At 52.2% G+C, this 14,801-nt stretch overlaps 1 long non-coding RNA gene across 1 annotated transcript in view; it reads left to right on the top strand.

The window, feature by feature from the left end:
* LOC120391329 overlaps positions 1 to 14,801 on the top strand; it is a 27,252-nt gene extending 12,451 nt beyond the window's left edge. The window contains exons 2-3 of the long non-coding RNA XR_005591273.1: positions 9,777 to 9,882; positions 14,184 to 14,801. This is a non-coding gene — a long non-coding RNA (uncharacterized LOC120391329). The remainder of the gene's footprint in view (positions 1 to 9,776; positions 9,883 to 14,183) is intronic.

Here is a 14,801-nt window from a genome sequence, read left to right as displayed (position 1 = left end):
ATGACTTCCGAGTAGGAGATACGGCCTTGGTCTCCTGGATCCCAATCCAGGCCACTAATGCACTCGGTCAAATTGCCTGTGGTGGTTTCCACATGCGAAGGAGGTGGGTTGCCTCTAATAATCAGGTTTACACGCACTGCTTTTCAGTTTCACTGGGTGGGAGCAGCAGGCTGGGTGACCAGGTCTTTGGGGCGGAGGCCACCACAGCTGCCCCATGGCCCCATCATCCAGTCGCATTCTGCCCACTCCGTTCACGTCTGGATTTGCCCAGACTTCAGCTGACATCTGGACTGGGACACAGTTGTGGATTTTTTTGTGTGTGGACACATTAGAGCCTCTAATCTGAATAGGACATTAGAAGCAAGTCACTGTGATAGGCAAACATTCCACCGCGTCGGGGAACCTCAGTAGGACGCAGTTGCCTGATGATACCGGTAAAACATAGTTGTGCCTTGCAGTGTAGACGAGACCCACCAGCGTTTTAAGGAACCCAGATGGGCTGGTTTTCAAAGCAGCCCCACACGGCTTGCAGCTGTTTTGTGCTGCTTCAAAAGTCTCTGCCCGTTGCAACCAGCTTCCTCAAGAGGGTAGCGGCTGTAGTGTAGTGTAGTGCAGCTGCCAAAGCTGGTCAGAGTCTCAGTTATTTCATTGCTGGCAGGGGTATGAGTGCGTGCTGGTTAAAATGCCCAAGGAATGACACTGCCCCGTGTGGCTCTCCTCCTGCCTTATGGACTCCCTTGGCCTGCAGCGGTGGAAAGCAGCAGCAGATGTGGGTGGGTGGGGCAGCTGGGCGCTGGATCCTCCTGCAAAAATGATTAGGTGGCTGGGGCACATGACTTATGAGGAGAGGCTGAGGGAACTGGGATTGTTTAGTCTGCAGAAGAGAAGAGTGAGGGGGGATTTGATAGTAGCCTTCAACTACCTGAAGGGGGTTCCAAAAAGGATGGAGCTCAGCTGTTCTCAGTGGTGGCAGATGACAGAACAAGGAGCAATGGTCTCAAGTTGCAGTGAGGGAGGTCTAGGTTGGATATTAGGAAACACTATTTCACTAGGAGGGTGGTGAAGCACTGGAATGGGTTACCTAGGGAGGTGGTGGAATCTCCATCAGAGGATTTTAAGGCCCGGCTTGACAAAGCCCTGGCTGGGATGATTTAGTTGGGGTTGGTCCTGCTCTGAGCAGGGGGTTGGACTAGATACCTCCTGAGGTCTCTTCCAACCCTGGTAGTCTATGATTCTATGATAACGTGAGGGAACCCGCCCTTAGTCCCTGAGGTCCACAGGGCACGGGCATCATTGTGCTTTATCTCTGGCCTCTTTGACAGGGTGTTTTTCCCTGGAAGCGCAGTGCAATCAGGAAGCATTGGCGTGTTCCCAGACAAAGGGTGGGGCGGCAGCATTGGTTCCAGAGAAGAACCCGTTCCCACAATCATGCCTCCGTATGGCACCATCTGAGGTCACCTTGCGCTGGAAATCGGGACGAGTCAAGCCGGGGAGCTCTGGTAATTGCTCCAACGCTGCTGAGAGGAATAATTCCCCAGTTCCATAGGACGACATGCACGGCAGGACCCAAACTCCCGCTGTGTTTCAAAGGAGCTTAGAGCCATCTCTAATCCTAAATGGATTCCTAATACATCACCCAGGGAGTTGGAGTGAGTCTAAATTCTCCCACTGCCTGAAATTCCCCCGGTGGCTTTGTAACCCTGGCTGGATGCCTCGGGCGAGACGAACCTGCTCGCGCTTGTATCGACTGGCCATGTGGGTGCCAGCTGGGCTTTGCTTAGGGCACCATGGAAACGAGCGCCGGCACTGCCTGCACTTGGTGTGTGCTGCTGGCACACGAGGAGTTCCATTAGCAAGAAGAGATGAAGCTGGTTGGCAGAGCTGGAGGAGAGAGATCTTTACTGAGCAGGCCGAGAGGCCAGCGCTGCATGCCCTGGGCGCTAGAGCCTGGCCGCGGCTTTCATTCCTGAGCCCCTGGTGCCACATAGGTCCCTCCTCACGCCTGACCCTTTTTCTCCAGTTCCACCCATTCAACTACCTGAAGGGGGGTTCCAAAAAGGATGGAGCTCGGCTGGTCTCAGCGGTGGCAGACGACAGATCAAGGAGCAATGGTCTCAAGTTGCAGTGGGGGAGGTCTAGGTTGGATATTAGGAAACACCATTTCACTAGGAGGGTGGTGAAGCACTGGAATGGGTTCCCTAGGGAGGTGGTGGCTAGTCAACTACAAAAGCCGTTTCTCCTCCCTTGGTGTTCACACCTCAACTGCTAGAAGAGGGCCTCATCCTCCCTGACTGAGCTAACCTCGTTATCTCCAGACTGATTCTGGCCTGCATATTTATACGTGCCTCTGGAAATTTCCATTACATGCGTCTGACGAAGTGGGTCTTCACCCACGAAAGCTCATGCTCCAATACGTCTGTTAGTCTATAAGGTGCCACAGGACTCTTTGTTCCTTCCTTAGAGGTTTTTAAGGCCCAGCTTGGCAAAGTCCTGGCTGGGATGATTTAGTTGGGGTTGGTCCTGCTTTGAGCAGGGAGTTGGGTCACTAGATGACCTCCTGAGGTCCCTTCCAACCCTGATACTCTATGATTGGGGCAAGTTGGCATCTGATAATCTGCTTCAGCCAGGCCAGCCCAGCCAGCCATGGAGCGAGGCTGTTGATTGTCAGACTGTCCCTTTGCCTTCCTTCTCGTGTCAGATAGTTCCCCACCAAGACCGCGCGGGGATACGAGGAACAAGAGGAGCAGGGCAGAGGGCTCTGTGCAGAGGATAAACATGTGCTGCAGAGCGAGGCGGGGCTGGAATGAGTGGGGGAGGCCAGGGGCAGCTGGGGGCTGTTGTCAGGCAGAGCATTCGTTCTGCAGGAATCCGGTGCTTGCCCCAAGACTGGTTTTTCCTGGTCAGAATGTGTGCGGAGCAGAGAGAGATTCCAGCCCCGGCTCGTCCAGTTTGCAAAGTTCCTCTCTGGGGTGGGACTTAGCTTCTTGAACGGGGAAGCTGTGGCTGAGAATGTGTCTTCACTGCAGAGTTAACCTTGGTTCTTATCCAGGGGTAGCCTCTAGCCCCGACTCCTGTCCACACACAAAGACTTGAGTGGTGCTTTCGAACTGGCCCAGCTTGGGGCTGGAATGGAACCCAGGTTCCCCTTTCACTTGGGCTGGTAACCTATCCCCTATGCAGTGAGGACGCAGGCTAAATCGCTCAAAGGCTGCTGGTCCTCCAGTGCCTTCCCACAATCCCCCAACAAGTGCCCGCCCAGGAGGAGAGTCAAGCTCTCCCCCGATTCACCAGGAAAGAATCATAGAGAAGCTCAGCTTACGGCAACTCAGAGACTCATGGGATGTGCCCCCAAGCGTCCCAGTAACACAGACGGGGGAGCGCAGCACCCGCGGGGGTAGGGCTTTGCCGTGTGGCTGCACACTCCCAGGCTAGGTTAACCTGGGTGATCCATCCTGGGTGCCGATCACCCAGGCTGACTGCGGTGAAAACACCCCCCTAGTATTCCAGGAGACAATCACACAGAGCTGAATCCAAAGCCCATGGAAGCAATAGCACCAAGTCCAACCCCCGGTGTTTGAAAATCATGGGTCTGATCTTGGTCAGGGTCCCTCCCAAGCCCTCAGGTGCATAAAGTGTCCATGAGTTTCCACCATTTCTTTCAGGCTTGTGCTGGCCTGTTCAGGCTTTGGAATTTTCATGCTTGTGAATTTTGCTTCTTTCTCTAGTGCTCTATGTAATGTGTCTCTAGGTCACTCTCTTTTTCTCTTTCCAACTGGTATCGGGAAGCAGTGGCATGTCCCCGCTCCGGCGCCTATATGTAGGGGCAGCCATGGGGTTCTGCACGCAGCCCCTGCAGCTCCCATTGGCCAGGAACCGCGGCCAATGGGAGCTGCAGGGGCAGCGCCTGCGGACAGGGCAGGGCACAGAGCCGCCTGGCCATGCAAGAGCTGGAGGAGGGACATGCTGCTTCTGGGGCTGCTTGAGGTAAGTGCCACCTAGAGCCTGCACCCCTGACCCCCTCTCATGCTCCAACCCCCTGCCCCAGCCCTGATTCCCCCCTCACCCTCCGAACCCCTCGGTCCCAACCTGGAGCATCATCCCGCACCCTGAACTCCTCATTTCTGGCCCCACCCCAGACCCCGCACCCCAACCCCTAATTTTGTGAGCATTCATGGCCCGCCATACAATTTCCATTTGCCCACCCTGCCTCTATCTCCAGATGCCTCCCACAATACAAAAGTCCGTGTCGTGAGAGGCTGAGGAACCAGCAAAAATGGATTTCCTAGCAGAAGCTGGTCTTTGACCACAAACGGAACGAAATTGCATTGGAAACTAAACGGAGGGAATTAGAGTGGCTTAACGGGATGGTGCTTCGTAAAGGTTCTTTCACCCTCCATCGCTGTGTTTGTGGTACAAACCATGGCAGAGGCGACGCCTGGGGGGAGCATGCGGGGTCGCGCGCCCGGCCAGATGTGCCCCTTGGCTTGTACTGAGCATGCTCAGTAACATCTGCTGAAGCCTCTGCCCTCACTCTGCCTCCCCACTATCGGCGGGTAGGGGTCGTCTCTGAACCCTGGCGTCCTTTAAGATCTGGCTTCAGGAACGTAAGGGCAAAGCTAAACATGAGGCTGATGGGTACCTAGTCTCTGTCCAAGCTGCAGTTTGATCCAGTCACGCTCCCTGCCTGCTTTGCATTCGCTTTGTTTCAATAAATAAACACGTTGCCCTCGGAAGGCCTCAGGGTCCTATGAGCTGATGGGCCAGGAGGATGGAGCATCATTTGGGTACCATTCAAAGCAGACCTCTCTGGAAGCACGTGGGTGTGTCCTCAGGGGGGTTGATGGGGAGCAGGTCTGAGCCTGGGTCTGGGCTAGGAAAATGAGGAGAGGCAACCAGAGCTGTGCCTAAGCTGGTGTTGAATACAATTACCCTGCTGCTGCAAATGGGATCCACTGAGTGTAGCACAGGGTGTTGGTTACTATAGGCCACATCCTCCACTGGTATGAATCAGGGGGACCAGATGTCCTAATTTTATAGGGACATTCCTGATATTTGGGGCTTTTTCTTATATAAGCTCCTATTACCTCCCCACCCGCGTCCTGATTTTTCACTCTTGCTGTCTGCTCACCTGAGAATCAGTGCAGCTGTGAAGTTAATAGAGCTTCGCTGATTAACTGAGGATCCGGCCCATGGTAGAGTGACCAACTGCTTCCATCGCTGGAGTATTTAATCACTTCCCCGGAAATGTAAATCAACATGGCGCTGACCCTGGGATGCCTTAGAGAAGCTTCTTCTGGTGGGACCAGGCTGTAGCATTGCAGCTTTGCAGGGGGGACGGAGTCAGAACAAAACGTCAAAATCTTGAACATTTGCATAAGCCGACAATCCAAAAAGAAATCAGCGTGGATCAATGTCGTTTGGATCATTGCAGAATGTGGCCCCCTTGACTGCAATTTGTTTTTCTTTTCCGGCCTTAGGGGAATGACTAGAAAACTGTCATTTAGAAAATGTCGAAATGGGACATTTGATATATTTGAAACTCCTCCCACCCCCACCCCCCAGGCCCCGTTCCCGATTTTTTTCAAAACAAGAAATTCATCCAGACTGACCTTTTCCCACAAATGGGTTCCGGTTTGACGACTCGGCATTTTCCACTGAAAAACACGTCCTGCTGAAAACTCCCCAACCAGCTCTCTGTAGCACACGTTGTTACAGCACGGGATGGACTCAGCTGATCTTCTCGGCATCAGGACTGTGCTGAACACCCTGAAGGGTGGGGTGTGTGTGTGTGATGCGGTGTTTGACTTCCTTCTCTACCACAGCTCCTTTTCCCTAACACAGAGAGAGCCTACATACTTCAGGAAATCTGGCTTTTGGGGTGTGATGGGGTGTATACCCCATACGGCCCTGAAGGGGTTAATTGGCTGAGGGGCCAGTTAGGTACCTGGCTGCAACTGGAAGGAGAAGCCAGTGGGATTGAATAAGAAGCCCAGCTGGAAAGGAGGAGGCTGGATTGTGAAGCCAAGAAGTTGCAGCAGCAAAGGGCTGCAGGGAGTGAGCCTGCAGTCACTCTCTGGGAGCAGAGAGATGGGGAGGGGAAGACCATAGGTGTGGGAACTAGGGGTGTGTGGGGTGCTGCAGCACCCCTGGGCTCCTGGCTGCCGGCCCTGCCCCCGGGGTGCAGGCCCTGTGCACCCAGGGTCCTGGCTGCGGCCCCGTGCACCTGGGATCTCGGCCTCAGTTCTGGGGTGGTGGTGGCTAGGGGTAAAGGGACTAGCTTTCAGCACCCCCACTATTAAAAATGTTCCAGCCCTACTGGAGAAAACGCAAGCCCTGGGGTTCTACCCCTGGAAGAAGGGTCAATACCAGAGGAGTTGTGGGGAAAGGAAGCTTAGGAAGAAGTCCAGGGAAACGGCAGCAAGGGGTAGGACTGTGCAGACCTTGGCTGCTTGTTGTAGGGTCCTTGGCTGGAACCCAGTGCAGAGGGTGGGGCTGGGTTTCCCTACCAGTGCATGGCATAGGCGCATTGAAGATGCCAACTGGACAGCTGATTACTCCCGATGGGGAGGACTATGCAGGGACCTGGCTAAAGGGCTGAGTCATGAAGAGAGCACCCTGAATTGCAGAGGGAGAAAGAAAGAGGTGGCAGGATATGTGCATGAGTGGCAGAAGGGGGCGTAGGACCCATGGAAGGAGCTAATCCCCAGAGCAGCCAGGAGGAGGTGCCCTAGCAGTGAGTGGATCCCTTCATACTGAGCCTGTATTACAAAAACCTTGCGCTATCGCACGGCAGGTCTTGATCTGTCTTAAAAAAGAAATGTAAGTAAAAGGTAACGGATCCAGCTAAATCCTACCAGTGCTCTGCTGGGCATCAAATCCCACCAATCGGTAGCTGGATCTGAGAACGTGCATTTTTGCACAAGCGTGTGAGCTCACATTTGCACTATTTTATGTGGGAATAATACTATTTAGCACATCATGAATCACAATAATCCCTAGCTTTTCTATAGCGTTTTTCATCAGTACATCTCAAAGCTTTACCAAGGAGGTCAGTATCTTTATCCCCATTTTACAGATGGGGAAACTGAGGCATATGTACATCTACTCCATGTCAATGGGACCTTCAGGTGCTTGGAAAATGATAGTTAGAAATGACTTATCTGTGTTCAGAGCCGGGAAGAGAATGCAGATTTTTTTCTTTTATTGATTTTTTTATTATTTTTCATAAAGAAACACTAAAAATGACAAAAATGTGAGCGACTTTCAGCTTGTATACGTGACCCAATGCCATACATTTCACAGGAGAGCCAATAAAATTATGCAATCCTGCAACTTTACAACTTGTCACAGCGGCAAGACCGGCCAAAACAAAATCAAACAATATTAAACCAGCATAACATGTTAAGATGGGGGTAAAAAAAAATAAAATAAAGGCCAAATAGGCGAAAGAGGGAAGAAGGAGACCGAGGGATTGGAAGAGGGAGGGAAAAAGCAGTGAGATCACATGGACTGGAAGTCTGACATTATCTGAGCTATCTCAGCATACTTTTTCCAAATGAACCAAGAAACAGGCTCGACATTTCTTCAGCTTCATATAATTGCTCTCTCCCTCGATTAAAATAACGCAAGGCCACTATATAAATCCATGGTATGGCCACACTTTGAATACTCCGTGCAGGTCTGGTTGCCCCACCTCAAAAAAGATCTGTTAGAATTGGAAAAGGTACAGAGAAGGACAACAAACATGGTTAAGGTTATGGAACAGCGTCCGTATGAGGAGTGATTAGAAAGACTGGGACTGTTCCCCTTAGAAAAGAGATAACTAAGGGGGGGATATGCAGGGCCGGCTCCAGGGTTTTTGCTGCCCCAAGCAGGAGAAAAAAAAAAAGCCGTGATCCTTGGGAGCTCTACCACTGCCGCTTCAGTCTTTGGCGGCAATTCGGCGGCAGGTCCTTCCCTCCAAGAGGAAATTGCCGCCGAGGAGCCAGACCTGCTGCCCCTCTCCGCTGGCCACCCCAAGCACCTGCTTGCTGGGCTGGTGCCTGGAGCCGGCCCTGGGGATATGAGAGAGATCTATAAAATCATGAATGGCGTGGAGAAAGGGACCGGGGAAAGGGACCAGCTCGTCACATAATGCAAGAACCAGGGGTCGCCTAATGGAATGAACAGGTAACAGATTTAAAACTAACAGAAAGAAGTAATTCTTCACACAGCGCACAGTCAACCTGTGGAACTCATTGCCAGGGGATGTTGTGAAGTCGAAAAGTATAACCGGGTTAAAAAAAGAATGAGATAAATTCATGGAGGATAGGTCCATTAATGGCTATTAGCCAAGATGGTCAGGGTGAGAACCCCATGCTCTGGGTGTCCCTAAATCTCTGACTGCCAGAATCTGGGGGGCTGGACGCTAGGGGGTGGATCACTTGATATTTGCCCTGTTCTGTTCATTCCTTCTGAAGCATCTGGCCACTGTTGGAAAGCAGGACTCTGGGCTAGCTAGACCATTGGTCTGACCCAGTATGGCCGTTCTTATGTTCTTAAACTAATCTTTCTTTGGCTGCCAACTCAGAGAGGTATTCTGGACGTAAGCCTTCTCCTCCATTTTCGTCAAGTCATGCACTTGGTAATCACTGCAGCTCTTGTGATCAGATCTTTTGATTTCTTGCCTAATGCCTTAAACACAGATCCAGCTGTTCTGGGCTATAGTGACACTCATGGTCCAGCATGATGAGGTCTAAACCACGCTGTCTTTGCTGGAGCAAAGTCCCCATTGCCTGCAGCGGGAATTAGGACTGTAGGATCAAACCCATAGGAAATACAGTATTGGCCAATGACTTGGTATTTTGCTCAATGTGCATGAAGGATGGTTGCAAGAAGACGATGGCCCGTGGTTCTCCTGGTCCGCATAAGGTAGGACAAGAAGGAATTGGCTTAATCTGGTTAGATAGTAGGAAAACTTTCTAACTAAGGAGAGTGAAACACTGGAACACGTGACCCGGTGAGGTTGTGGAATCTCCATCACTGGAGGTTTTTAAGAACAGGTTTGATGAATACCTGACAGGGCTTCATCCTGCCTCAGTGTAGGGGGATGGACCAGCTGACCTCCTGAAGTCTCTTCCCGCCTTCAAGAGCTACCTGAAGGAGCTAAAAAATACCTGCCACACAAGCATGAAGTTGTACATTAGCCAGAGGCGTTTGCAAAGAGCTTTTTTGTCCCTGAGCAAATCTTGGCCAGTGTAAATACAGCCCGTTCAAACACAGCCTGTGTGGGGCAGAAGGAAGTGAAAGGCCGGGTAAGTTTCCCAGGCTGTTGGCTGTCACCATGCATGACAATGGGTTTAGACTTCTGCCTGCCTGGATAAATATTGATTCTTGGATTGGGTGAAAGGGAGAAGGGTGGATGGGGAGGTGAGGAAGGTGTTTTGTGTGATCAACTCCAGATTAAACAGCATTGAAAAGAAAAGGACTAGGAGTGATTAAGGCCTTTGGTGGACAGAAAGCATAGCGGTGGAGGTTCTACAAACAAGACAGATGGTGGCCCTAGGAGTTGAGCAAATGAGAGATTACAACCATTGCAGCACATTACCGCACTTATTGTAGGCACTACACATAAAAGGAAGCTGGGTGTGGAGGTTTTAATCAATGAATGGCACAGCGCTGTTATTGTAGGACCTATAATAAGTGCAGATTGTTTTTATTTGTAAAAATGATTTGGTGCTGGAGCAGACAATAATATATGAAAATACTGGGGCTGATTTTCCTTTTATTTACCCCAGGTTTTGAAGGATGACTCTCCATCGACCCAGATTTACACTGTGGAGGGGAAGGCAGAATAAAGCTCACGGGGTGTAATCACAAGAACAGCTGCTGACAAAGTCCAAGGTAACGAGCACTGTCCGGGCTGATGCAGCGTGGCGCAGTGGGGATGGCACTGGCTTTGGGAACGGTCGACTCAAATGCTCTTCCTGCCTGTGCCACCGATCTGCTGCGTCACCTTGGGCAAGACACTGCACCACCCCAGTGCTTCAGTTTCCCCATCTGGCAAAAATGGGTAGTGAGGCCGACCTCTTTCGTGAGGCACTTGGAGATGGAAAGCACCCAGGTGTGCAAGTCTGAACAAAGAAGGGGCTGGTCTTAAAATAAATACGGGGCTTGTGCTAATTTCATGCAGTCTCGGGTCCTAGTGGCTGAGTTTAAAGGGACCTGACCATGTCCCTCGACCAAACCGATCTGTGAAGATTCAGCTCGTACCTACCCTCAAGGCAGAATGACCCTGCAGTTGATTGAAGGGCCCTAATATAGTCGCTAGCACAAGGAACGTGGCATCCCAAGAACTTTTTGCCAGCTTGGGTGGGGGCTTTTTATGACCTACCTAGGTCATGCAGTTATCCTGGCATAAAGGTGCTTTGGCCGGGGTAGCTTAGTTTGCTCAGGAACTTGTCTAAACGATGTCAGCGCTATACTTTGGCCTGTATAAGCTGTGGCCCCACTCGGCTGGCTTGCCAGCGTTGCTATATTAATCTCGCGGTTCCGAGCTCGCCTGTGCTGGGGTAGCGCTGACCTTAGCGATCGGGGTCAAATGACTGAACTGGCATGTAAAACAGGGCTGACAATAAGCACCCGGTGTGTGCTGAGCGCCTCCGATGGAAGGCCTGGCATCTAGGCAGGTTCCTTTCTTGTATTCAAGCCCCTTTAAACTCAAGTTTAATTGAGTTCTCATTAAAACAGAATTGCTTTCATTGTCTTATTTCTTAATTGCTATGCTTAAGAATCAATTTGTTTTATGCCCCTTCCTTGGTATTGTAGAGCAAGTCTTGTGTTTAAAAGCCCAGTGTGACAGTGTCATGATGCAGTAGTGTCTTACTTGTTTTTTAATAAATCTTTTTGTAAAAAATAAATAAATAAATAAAAATTCAAGCCCCTTCCCGCTGCAAACCCAGCTTCCATCCCTGAGATGAGGATCTGGCTTCAGTTAGCTTATCTGCATGTGTTTCCCAGATCAAAGGACCCTCAAGGTCTTGCAGATTTGATTGTTCTGCATTGTCGTTCTGCTGGGACACCCCCTATCAGCCTCAGTCTTTGACGCCATCCAGCCAGGCACAATGGACGAACAAAGTGGCTTAGTTTGTAGATGTGCCTTCCAGTCCCTTTAGTGGCTCATCTGAAGCAATCAAGCCCTACAGACGCCTCTGACTAAGCATGGGAGTAGCCTGGGTGCTTTCAAATAATAGAATCATAGAATGGGTTGGAAGAGACCTCAGGACGCCATCTAGTCCAACCCCCAGCTCAAAGCAGGACCAGCCCCCAACTAAATCATCCCAGCCAGGGCTTTGTCAAGCCTGACCTTAAAAATCTCTAAGGAAGGAGATTCCACCACCTCCCTAGGGAACCCATTCCAGTGCTTCACCACCCTCCTAGTGAAAAAGTTTTTCCTAATATCCAACCTAAACCTCCCCCACTGCAACTTGAGACCATCGCTCCTTGTTCTGTCACCTGCCACCACTGGGAACAGTCTAGATCCATCCTCTTTGGAACCCCCCTTCAGGTAGGTGAAAGCAGCTATCAAATCCCCCCTCATTCTTCTCTTCTGCAGACTAAATAACCCCAGTTCCCTCAGCCTCTCCTCATAGGTGATGTGCTCCAGCCCCCTAATCATTTTCGTTGCCCTCCGCTGGACTCTCTCCAATTGTCCACATCCCTTCTGTGGTGGTGGGATCAAAAGAAGCTGTTCATATAGGCATGGCAGCAGCCTGTAGACGCTGGTCACTGAGCAGAGCCACAGGATGCTTTCATGCCAAGTGTTTAGCACGTTAGCCTGCCCCGCCCTTTTTTCCAGGCGAACATAAGGCCAGAGGGAGAGAGAATCTCTGCCCCGGAAAGCTTACAAGACAAAGGGTAGGAGGAGAAGGGACTTGCCCATGGTCACACAACAGCTCAGCGGCAGAGACAGACTTCACGTCTCCGAATGCACTAACCACTGGACCACACTGCTTCTCGGGCTTTGCTGTGCTGGGCGGGGTTTGCTGGTATAGTTATATTTACTAGCCTGCCAGGTGACCGGGGTCAAGACCCTTCCCCACTTGGTGCCTCGGTTTCCCCATCTTCAAGATGAGGATGATACAGCCCTCCCTTATAAAGGGGAAGGAATTGGTGTCTATATGTGGGAGCAGCGGAAACCCTCCATAAAAATGGGGGGGAGCCACCTGCGCCCAAACTGTGGCCCTGCCCCCTACTCCACCCCTTCTCCCTGAGGTCCCTGCCCCGTCCCTTATTCCCCAGACCCCTCCCCTTATTCCCCAGACCCTGCCCTCATGCTGCCCCTTCTCCCTGAGCCCTCGTCTTCCACCCAGGAGCCTATCCCCTGCTCCCCCCCGTTGCTTGCGGATGGTAAAAAGTGATGGGGCTGGATCCTCCTGTCTGCCCCTGTTCTGGCACCCGTGGGAGCACCAAAAGCCAAGCCATTAAGCCCAATGAGTTCCAGGGAGGGAGAGAAATGCTGTGGAGATGGTTCCAGGGAGAGCAGTAGGCGCTGGGACAAGCTGGTCCCAGCCTCAGGCCTAGGTGGGGTTTAAATACCTTCATGCTGGGCGTTTAGTGTAAAGCAATAGGACAAATCTCAAGAATGTCCTGGCCTCTCCCAGGGTCAAATACAGCTCCACAGGGCTTTGTCCCTCCGCCACAGGGCTCAGCCAAGGTCCCACGTTCCAGAGATGAAAGAGGGACCCGCCCTGCGCCCCTGCCGACCTGCACCTATTTCCTCCTCCATGTCCTTCCTCTCTGACTCAAGCGAAACCCTCGAGCTGCCCCGGCTCGGGGGCGCGTCCCATGGTGCTTAGCGCCTGCCGCGAGCGGAGGAGCCGCTGGAGGATTTCTTTCCCCGTTTTGGGATGAACGTACGATGGAGCCCAGGGAGGGGATGTGGTGAATGGGTTCATGTCGATCTGTCTGTCCCCAGGACATACTTTTCTCTCTCTCTCATTGCACCTATCTGTCCTTCCCTTGGTGGTCCTATTTGTCTATCTGTCCACCATTGGCACGGGAACAAGGGGCTTGGGGGGTGCTGCAGCACCCCCAGCCTGCGCCCGGGGCTCCGCTCCTGGCCCTGCACCCGGGGGCCCAGCGGCCGGTGCCGTGCCTGAGGCTCTGCTCCCAGCCCTGGCTCCTGGCCCAGTGCCTGGGGTCCCGGCTGTTGGCCCCCTTACCCCATCCGTGTCACCCCTCCCGGAACCACGGCTCTGGGGGTGGGAGGGGCATGGACAGGGATAAGGGGAGGCATGAGGTAAAAAGTTTGGGGACCACTGCTTTGCAGGTTCCTTAGCTGGCTTTCAGCATCACTGCTATCCACCTAGTTATCCATCTTTGTCTGCCCGTCCATCCATGCGTGTGTCCACGTTTCTTCCTCTCTGTGGCCTTTTAACCATGGGATCTGAAGGCTGTTGGTAGCTCAGTTCCTTGCAAACCACGTTTCTGGGTCTCTTTCCCCCTCCTTAGCCAGCACCGTTGCTCTCCTTTATCTGTCGACGCTTTCTCTGGGCTTGGCAGCTCCTCTTCTCTCCGGGGGTTTCTGGGAAATTGCATCGGCCTTCTCAGCCCCTGCTTCTTATTGTGATTGCCACTCCCTCGCCGGAGCCTCGGTGCCAAAGGGAATTCTTATCTGCTGAAGCATGGAAAGGGCTGGCCTCACCCAGCCAGGCGAGCTCTTCAGGGCCCAGCTCCCAGCTCCACGGATCCTGCTGTGTGGAGGCAACCGCTTGCAAACGGGGATGGGATGAGGGAGTGACTGTCCGCCGCCCTTGGGAGGGTCCATGTTAAAAGCACCGCATGGGATGGGGATGATCCAGAGTCGTGCAACTCAGCTCCAAGGGAGTCAATGGGCACCTCTGACAATCAGGAGACCAGGGGCTATCTGGCTTAGTGGGTAGTGCACTGGACTGGGACTGAGGAGACCTGGATTCTGCTGCTGGCCTGGTGTGTGACCTTGGGCAAGTCCCTCTCTATGCCTCAGTGTCCCCATCTGTAAAATGGGGTTAAGTATACTGACCTGTGCTTTGAGAGCTACTGATGCGAGGGGGTTGTTACTAGTGTCCCAGACTGGGAACCCAGCATCCACAGCTGAGTGTTTAGGCCTAATGAACTGTCCCGCTGCATCTCCTGGGCCTTATGATTAATTTCTTGTATTCCAGTGGCACCTGGAGGCTTTAACTGAGACCATGACACCGGGCACTGCACAGACACAGAGTGAGAGACAGTCCCTGCCCCAAAGGTCTCAGTCTAAATAGACCAAGGGTGGGAGGGGAAACTGAGGCACGACGAGGCAGCTATGACAATTTCCTGCAGTATCCTTGACAAACCTTACTGAATTAAGTGTAAGTATCTTTGAAGTCCACTGGAGTAAAAGCAAGGGTGATGTCGCCCCGGGAAGTGTTATGAACTGCAAAGGACAATCTTGAACAATGGGCCAGACCAAAAAAGGACTTTTCCCAAGCGGTTTGCCCAGGGAATATCTAGTGGGAGGTGAATGCAGATTCTCACCCCTGGTTTTGCAAAAGCCCAGCCTTCTGAAGCTATGCCCTAAGGAGGGAACCATTGTCTGCTGACCACCTGTTCCTGGACTCCGGAGTTAAAGGAAACACTGACCTATGCACGGGGGTGCTGATCTTGAGCGAAGGCTGTTATGAACGTGTAACCCTAGAAAAACCCTTTGGTGGGGTTTGAAGGACGGACTTTACCAGAACCCTCACTGGAGTTGGGGGAAGGGGGTGACCTCTGCATGTGTGTAGGTTCTTCTGTTGTTTTGATGG

Source organism: Mauremys reevesii, linkage group 25, assembly GCF_016161935.1.
Source record: "Mauremys reevesii isolate NIE-2019 linkage group 25, ASM1616193v1, whole genome shotgun sequence".
Lineage (NCBI taxonomy): Eukaryota > Metazoa > Chordata > Testudines > Geoemydidae > Mauremys > Mauremys reevesii.
The sequence above is the reverse complement of the archived record's forward strand: the minus strand, read 5'-3'. Positions and strand labels throughout refer to the sequence as shown.